Consider the following 9,870-nt stretch of genomic DNA (forward strand, 5'->3'; position numbering starts at 1 on the left):
GAGCTGTTTCCTATTTTTGAATTCTCTGTACTGTACACCGAGGCCTCTGCAGATTTCATAGCCACAAACCTCCCACATCCCCAGGGGCTGGGGCACAGAGCAGAGAAACAGGCTCATTCACTTGGGATGGCTTTCAAATTCCTCCTTCAGGCTTTCAGCTCCTCAGGGCTGGCACACCTGATCAGCAAGCCAGCTCGCCAACAGAAGATTCATGTGTGAAAAGAGAGAGATCGAGGTGCTGATACAATAAGAACGAGTTTCATGTATTGATAAAAAATTAACAATAAAAAAAGCAAAGCAGCAAGTAGCTGCTTCCAGAGCTCTGCAATGCTGGTGGTTCTGCGCTGCTGCCCTGATCAACTCTGTTCTCTCCAGGCGGAGCAGAGGTGTAACTGGAGGGGTCAGTGTAGGGTCAGAGGCGCCGTTTACAACCTCTCATTAGCAGACTAGCATTCTTGCAAGTCCCATTGTCCGTGTCTCTGGAGCTACTCGTTTTACTAGTGAAGATGCCTGAGTCTGTGTCACGCCTCTCTGCAGTATCATCTCGTTTTTTTTGTACGTTTGTGACTTAAAGGATTGAAGCTTCTCCTCCAATTTTCTTTTTTTACCAGAAAGCACGCTCTACTGGGTGGGGAGGTGGACTTGGCACTCTTCCACACTGAACATAGAACCAAACTTGTTAAAGGTTATTCAGCTTTTGAATTGTTAACTTCAACTTTAAATAACCAATTGCCCTGTTCTTATTGTAGTTATTGTCCACCTAAGTCAAACTCACTATTTTTGACTAAATTTGGTGATCTGTTATCTATATTGTCTGTCAATAATGATAGGATGCTTTGAGATACTTTATGTATGAAAGGTGCTATATAAATAACATCAGCTCTTTCTGAGTGATCACCTACAGTGCAATCTCACAACAGAACAGAATAGTATTTCAATGGTCTTCAGTCTTTGTGTAGTTTAGAAGCCTGAAGTCCTTCAAGACCCCTGGCTGTGATAATACCCACATCACACACCAACTAACCAACAGCCTGTGACAGGATAGTGAGTGGTGACATCAGCCTAGAAGCAGGAAAGAAAACACACTCTAAATACTGCGGTGCAAAAATACACTGCGGCGCTGCCCTTTATATTAAACACAGAAATGAATTGAATATTTAAACAAAAACAGAGCTCACAGAGCAAAATAAAAAGATTAAAAAAAATAAATAAATCACCAACACAAAACACAGGTCAGGCTGAGGAGATTGCTTTCACTGATCCTATGGCTATTTTAATCACTGTTTCTTTCTCCGCTCTGTTCCTCCTCTCGAACACCCACCCAGAGCAGGGAGAACTGCAGGCTTATATACGGGTGATCATCTCCTGATTAGCAACAATGAATTAACTCGGGAGATGGTCACCTTCTGCATGAGGTTTTTTTTTTTTTTTTTTTAAATGCGAATGGGGCTTCCCATCGACAGTATAAGACCATACAAAATACATGGCTTTGCTGTCACATTTATAAAACAATAACAAAACACAGCTACGCCATCATATTTATAAATTCATAAATTAATAATAAAACATAACAAATACAAAATAATAAATTGCACCGGGGCGGAGGGGTACCCCGTTCTAAAAATAAATAACACATTTATGGCCGGGCTTTGCCCCGCCCCCTTTTCATGTGCAGGGCTCCTCATGGCAGGGACACATAGCTAAACAAACAGAAAGAAAGAAAGAAAGAAAGAAAGAAAGAAAGAAAGAAAGAAAGAAAGAAAGAAAGGACAACAATAGTTCTTCTAGTTTGAGAGGTATTTTGTATACAAAAGCCAGCTAAACCTGTCCTGACAGGTAACACAGCATGTTCAGGGCTGGCAGCTTGAATGTTGACCCAGAGGAATATTTTAAAGACGGTGAACTTTAGTTTCTTCTAGTTTAGATAACTTCACTTCTGTTAACTCTAGTTCTGATGACTATACCATCTAAACTTTAGTGTCAGTTCTTGTCCAGAAACTACACTTTTGAGATCAAAACCTTATTATAATTAGGGCTTCTGATTTTCAGTTTAAACCAATAAAACATGATAAAACACCCACAATACAAAAAAATGAAATTTGTGTATAGCCATTAAACACCAAAAAACACCAAAAAAACAAGGAAATGGTTACTCAATTCACGATGACCACCCCTTTCCCATTAAAACAACAACTACCTTTCCCAGTGCAGCTGGGCAATGTCCCTCCTTCCTGACTTGTATCTATCATTGATTCGTTCTGAATGCTTTAAACCCGCCCCAACTACTGAGTGACAGCACATTCCTGCATTTCTATTGGAGACACCGCTTGCGAGATTTAAAACAAGATTACAATCAGGATGGAGGCTTGTTCACAGGATTTAAAGCTGTAGTACAGTTAAGATACGGAGGATTTAAAATAGAATTGCAAATTGTGGGAAAATGTAAAAAAATGTCTACACACAAAAACCTCAGAAGAATGTGCCTGTGACCATAAGGATTTCGTTGTGAAAGACAGCAAAGGAAACGAGGTACAACTCAAGTGTGCAAGTACTGTCGAGTTACTACTATACGTATTTTGACAGAAAAAAAGGAAAACACTCAAGCATTTTGGAAAGTAACCAAAAACACTAATTTCATACAGTATATCAAAAACAAAAGCCCCGAAAAAAACGATTTACATAAAACTCAAAAATAGCTAAAAATAAGCACCGAAAAATACAATTAATGAAACCCAAAAAACAGAAGCCCTAAATATAATCAATGTCACAGTCTTCCCCTGCTTTATTTGAAACGTCCTCCTTTATATATACAGTACTGTGCAAAAGTTTTAGGCAGGTGTGAAAAAATGCTGTAAAGTAAGAATGCTTTCAAAAATAGACATGTTAATAGTTTATATTTATCAATTAACAAAATGCAAAGTGAGTGAACAGAAGAAAAATCTACATCAAATCAATATTTGGTGTGACCACCCTTTGCCTTCAAAACAGCATCAATTCTTCTAGGTACACTTGCACACAGTTTTTGAAGGAACTCGGCAGGTAGGTTGGCCCAAACATCTTGGAGAACTAACCACAGTTCTTCTGTGGATTTAGGCAGCCTCAGTTGCTTCTCTCTCTTCATGTAATCCCAGACAGACTCGATGATGTTGAGATCAGGGCTCTGTGGGGGCCATACCATCACTTCCAGGACTCCTTGTTCTTCTTTACGCTGAAGATAGTTCTTAATGACTTTTGCTGTATGTTTGGGGTCGTTGTTATGCTGCAGAATAAATTTGGGGCCAATCATCTGCCTTTCATGTCTTTCATCTGCTGCTGTAAGTTTCCTTGGCCAACCACTGCGTCTACGGTCCTCAACGTTGCCCGTTTCTTTGTGCTTCTTCAAAAGAGCTTGGACAGCACATCTGGAATCCCCTGTCTGCCTTGAAATTTCTGCCTGGGAGAGACCTTGCTGATGCAGTATAACCACCTTGTGTCTTGTTGCTGTGCTCAGTCTTGCCATGGTGTATGACTTTTGACAGTAAACTGTCTTCAGCAACCTCACCTTGTTAGCTGAGTTTGGCTGTTCCTCACCCAGTTTTATTCCTCCTACACAGCTGTTTCTGTTTCAGTTAATGATTGTGTTTCATATTGAATTGAAAAGCGTAAAGATAACGTGTTTTCACTCACCGTGTTTGTTCGTCTGTCTGTCCTGCACCGTCTGTTTAGTGTTTAGTCGTTTTGTATGTCTGTTTATTTTGGCGCAAGTGCCGTGTCCTGTTTTGTGTTCTGTTTGTTAAACCTTTTTATTTTGTTAATAAACGCTGAGTGCAATGGACGAACAAACACGGTGAGTGAAAACACGTTATCTTTACGCTTTTGCTTTCTTTTACTTTCTCCTCCTCTCTCTCCCGTTCTCCACTCACCGAACACCAACCACAAGTGACTAAAACGTGCATCTATATATACTGTTGTGCTGGGATTCAATTACTAATTAATTACTCACTTGAATCCCAGCACGTGAATTCATTACGTGCAACCCCGTGCCACACATTATACACATTTTATCTGCACGTGAAGTGATGTGCCATCCTCGTGCCTAAATATAATTATACACTTTAAACACACGTGAAACACAGACCCGTTTATATCCCGTGTACCAATCTATACACCAACATTTACACACGCACGCAACATACAACACAGAACACACAAATGCACACAGGGGCGGGGCACTTTGCCACAAGATTCACATAGCGTGTAAAATAATCTATTACCACAAGAACATACCTGTTGCCTTCAGAAGTAACTGGCAGCTCTGTGAGGTCTGCAGAGATTTTCTGGAATGGACAATCCACCACAATAGACTGTAGAGGTGCTCTAGCTTTTGGTATTGGAGAGCAGCAAGTCTGACATGGTAAACACTCTGTACAGAACTTATAAATGTCACGTGACATATAAGGCCAATAGCAAACTTTTCTAGCCCTTCAAGTTCATTCAGTCCCTAAATGTCCACTGAAGACATTTCCATGCAAGTATTTGAGAGCTGTTTGAATAAGTGATTCAGGAAGTGCCAGAGCTTTTTCAGAGCTGAAGGAGAGTTTTTGATTTGTCGTGCAGTAGGTCTTCGATGGTCAACTTGTTTCCATCTCATTACAGTTCTCAGGATGACATCTGCTTGTTGTTTCTGCTTCAGTCAAGAACATAAGAACATAATAACGTTTACAAACGAGAGGAGGCTATTCGGCCCATCTTGCTCGTTTGATTGTTAGTAGCTTATTGATCCCAGAATCTCATCAAGCAGCTTCTTGAAGGATCCCAAGGTGTCAGCTTCAACAACATTACTGAGGAGTTGGTTCCAGACCCTCACAATTCTCTGTATAAAAAAGTGCCTCCTATTTTCTGTTCTGAATGCCCCTTTATCTAATCTCCATTAGTGATCCCTGGTCCTTCTTTCTTTTTTCAGGTCAAAAAAGTCCCCTGGGTCGACATTGTCAATACCTTTTAGGATTTTGAATGCTTGAATCAGATCACTGCGTAGTCTTCTTTGTTCAAGAGTGAACAGATTAAATTCTTTTTGTCTGTATACAACATGCTTTTTAAACTTGGGATATTAAGGTCGCTCTTCTTTGAACTCTTTCTAGAGCAGCAATATCCTTTTTGTAACGAGGTGACCAGAACTGAACACAATATTCTAGGTGAGGTCTTACTAATGCATTATAAAGTTTTAACATTACTTCCCTTGATTTAAATTCAATACTTCTCACAATATATCCGAGCATCTTGTTGGCCTTTTTTATAGCTTCCCCACATTGTCTAGATGAAGACATTTTTGAGTCAACATAAACTCCTAGGTCTTTTTCATAGATCCCTTCTTCAATTTCAGTATCTCCCATATGATATTTATAATGCACATTTTTATTGCTTGCGTGCAATGCTTTACACTTTTCTATATTAAATGTAATTTGCCATGTGTCTGCCCAGTTCTGAACGCTGTCTAGATCATTTTGAATGGCCTTTGCTGCTGCAACAGTGTTTGCCACTCCTCCTATTTTTGTGTCGTCTACAAATTTAACAAGTTTGCTTACTATACTAGAATCTAAATCATTAATGTAGATTAGGAATAGCAGAGGACTTTTTGTCTGCATACAACATGCCTTTTAAACCCGGGGTATTATGGTTGCTCTTCTTTGCACTCTTTCTAGAGCAGCAATATCCTTTTTGTAACGAGGTGACCAGAACTGAACACAATATTCTAGATGAGGTCTTACCAATGCATTGTAAAGTTTTAACATTCAGTTCTTCTATGTCTATTGCTAGGTCTTCACAAGTTTGTCTTAAAGGAACATATTGTTTAGGCAGTGATTCAGGGCACAAATTGCTTTGGGTGACAGCAGAAGACACATCTTTCTGATTCTGATAGATGACAAATAAACACTGCACTCCCTTACTACTCTGAGAGTTGTCCGGTCTCCTTGATAAAGCATCAGCGTTGGCATGCTGTGCTCCTTCTCTGTGTATCATGACACAATCATACATGTCCAGCTCTAAAATCCAACATCCTCTTCTTCCTGTGGGATCACCATCAACAGGACTTTTCTTAAGACTCAGCAAAGGTTTGTGGTCCGTGACAATTTTAAATGAGCTGCCAGACAGAAAGTGCTTAAAATGCCGTACCGACTAGACTACTGCCCAGAGTTCATGATCATCTGTAGACCACTTTTTCTTTGAAGGAGTGAGTGTGTGGCTTGCATATGCAATTACACTTTCTTTTCTTTCTTGAACCTGCGCAAGCACAGAGCCAATAGCATTCTGAGAGGCATCTGTGTAAAGCAGGAATGGCAAAGTAAAGTTTGGATAGGCCACTGCTGGGGGTTCAGTTAAAGCAAACTTCAGAGAGTAGAAAGCATCCTCACATTCAGACGTCCACTTAAAACAACTCCCTTCTGGGTAAGTAAATGCAGAGGTGCTGCTTTGAGGGCAAAGTTTTGAACAAATCTTCATTCAGTAGTTCGGGACAAACACCAATCACAAAATGTTTTAGTACAAATATTTATTGTGGAGAATGCGGAGTATGCTATTTTATGGAGAAGTATGTTGTATATACACATTAATTTGGCATCAAACCTAACTTGGTTTGAGCAGTGCTTAATTTGTAAATCGGGAGGTCCCGGAACACATAGTGAGCGCGCGGGGGGGGGTGTTCCGGGGGGCTCTGAGGTACCGGAACACATGAGAAAAAAGTGACAAACACAATGTAGCCAGACAATGTAACTATAACCTGTGTTAAGGTGTCATCTTTAGCCTTGGCTACAATGCTTGCTGCCGCTAAATGGGCCTTGGTTCGGGCATGTTCAAAAACCTTTTTTCTGAGGGCTCTTTGTTGTTTTTTCACGTCGGAGGCAGAGGACGTTACTGTACATTCCACCCACTCTTTCGCTAGTTTCATCCCTCCCTATGATTAATACTTCTAAGTCATCTTGAGTAAAGTCAGCCAAATTACTAAATAATATTATTAATAATAATAATAATAATAATAATAATAATTGAGATATACTGTACACCTCATTTTCAAAATAAATATATACAAACATCTACTGGTATTGTAACGTTATTGTACCAAAGGCTTAATTATATAACTTGTGATTACATATTTGACCTTGAGGAATGAATGTATTTTATACATGACGATTTAAAACTACGGTTAAATATTTTATAATTTAATAATGACAGCGATTCACCTTAGTCCACAAGGTGATACGTATCAGCTCCGATACAACAACCTTTTAGGAGGATATTGCACATTCTAATGGATGACGTTCTTAAACGTCTATTATATTTTACACGCACATTAAATATACATTTTCTAAATGTTATTTTACTGTGTTAAACACAAAAAAATACTAAATATATACACGTTTAAACTTTGTTTTTATAAAATATACGTGTTGCGGTTATTGGTGTGCTTCAACGTGTGATTGATCACATGACTAATCCCAAAGATTTACTGGATAGAAGATGAATTGGGCAAACAGCGTTTTGCTATGTTTTGAATAAATACCACAGATTAGTTCCACAAATACCACTCGTTCGAGCCTCTATTTTTTGTTGTTGTAAAAAACAATGGGTGACTCCAAATGTATAGAAAAAAACACATAAGAAATGCAATTGACTATTTTTTTTTAAAGATTAAATTAAATTAGATTATATTAGATTGATACTGATGGCTAAACAATGCTAATGGTTCAAACTGTTATGTTATCTCCAGTATTCTAAATATATATTATTATTTTTTTGTTAAACTATTGTGAGACAGCAGGGAGGGGGTTAAAACCTCTCTGCAGTAAAAACATGTGCGGAATGCACATTTGTCTGGGTTAATTGTTTTCTGTTAATTGTTGTATTGTTAATTATCACCTGCACCTGGCTATGATTGTAAATTAGAGCCAGGTGCAGGGTTTATAAGGAGAGCAGTCAGTCTGCTCTACGCTGCTGAGTAGAAGGAGGCAGAAGAGGTGCTCTGTCTCCGAGTAGCCAGAGAGAAAAAGTAAGTGCGGTGTCAAACCTGTGTGTTGAAGTTTGTGGTTTTGGGAAGGACGGGAAAACAGCGTAGCTGTCCCGCGTTAGTCAGGGTGTTCCTGAGAGTTGAGTTAGTGCTCCAAGAGGAGTTAGGTGTTTATTTTGTTTGATTTTTGTGTTTATTAAAAATAGCGCACCAGCGCTTAAAACTCCATTTCATTGTTCTGGGTCGTATTTTTAAAGGGGCACGAACCCGAGTGAGTTGTGCTTTGTCACACTATATTTAATTTAATGTTTATGAAACCAGTCAACCAAATATAGATTCTCCCTAGCTTTTGTGATGTGCAGTTTGTGAACGACTCGTTCTTTCCGGTTCAAATAAACTAACGTAAACAATCTTAATGCGGTCTACATTGATTGGTTTTGTGTCATTGAATCAGTGAATCAAATGAACGAAATGAATCGATTCACCAAACCTGAACTGAATCAAATGAATCGAGTCACTAAAAAGAATCAAACTGCCCATCACTAGTCCTCCCCGACCCCGTCCCCCTCTCCCGCCGAGTCTGACTCACTAGTGGCCTGCTAGCTAGTGGAGGACGTGCCGGTGGTGATGCTGAACTGGCGGGATTAGCAGCGCAGACAGCGCGGCTAGCTAAGGCATCGCCATCAGGAGCAGTTTCCCCCTCATTTTTGATTTGGCTTTCCTTTCCCACGACACGTTTCAAATTCAGTAGCGACGACTAGCCTAGGCTACGTGACGTGATCACGTAGGGACCTCTCACTAGCTCACCACACTGTTTCAAGATCAGTTACTTATCTCGCCGGCCCGCCCCATAACCTCTCTGTACAAATAAGAGAGCAGGTCTGGAATCGGTGTGGCAGGATAGGATGCGCTTTTACTGGGGGACGGGAGAAATAACGAGGAGGCAGAGGCAACTTTAACTCTGATCGCTTTTATTAGAATGTTTACAGTGCAAACAGTGGAAAAAATAATAAATCATGCCGCGAGAGGTACCGGATCCGGACAAAATAGGTGCCGGAACAAAAAAAGTAAAATCTGAGAGGTGCCGGATCCTGTTCCGGCAGGATCCGGCTCAAATTAAGCACTGGGTTTGAGGGCTCGCTGCCTGGCCTACTGGACGAAGCTGAGGCACCCAAAAAGAACAAGCCAGTCTCAATGCTGCGATTATTATTGAATATAGCCCTATGACGGAAATATAATGAGTTCTGGTTGCATATCTCTCTCCTGACCTGTGAGGGCGCTAATTAGCGAAAGGGAAAGGCTTTGGACGGGTTGGCCTGACAGTTCATTTCCTGTGTCGGAAAGTCAGTCAGCCTGGAAAAAGGCAAGACTCCGTTGCAGGAATGTATTGGCCCGGAAGGTAAACGAGGTAGTAGCTGCAGGCAATAGAGTCAGCTGTAATCGTTTACCAAGGGGTTGTGCATGATCGCATAAAGGGGGCCGGAGAATTGTAAATCTTTTCCTTCGCTTGGGTTTCAGAACAAAGACAAAACTGGAAGGACTGGGAGAGATCCCCTGTGTATGTTTGTGAGCAGTATTCGTGAGTGTTTTGTTTGTTTTTGTCACTGTTAGTAATTGTCTTTTGTTTTGTAAATTCACTAGATGGCTAACACGTCTCCGGAGCTGTCGCCTTGGGCCAGCACTACCCGGAACAACACGGCACTACAGTCACTGTTTAAACCAACACTACTGCACGCACCTGGACTGGTGTATTGTATTGTATTGTGGAACGGATAACGTGTACTATTATTTGGTTTGCAAAACCAGTTATTATTGTTTCCTACCGTGCTCTACACATTGGTGTGTATTGCCGGGGGATTATTGTTTGGTCACCAGACCTGGATACAATT

This window comes from Acipenser ruthenus, chromosome 34 (assembly GCF_902713425.1).
Source record: "Acipenser ruthenus chromosome 34, fAciRut3.2 maternal haplotype, whole genome shotgun sequence".
In the NCBI taxonomy this organism is placed as follows: domain Eukaryota; kingdom Metazoa; phylum Chordata; class Actinopteri; order Acipenseriformes; family Acipenseridae; genus Acipenser; species Acipenser ruthenus.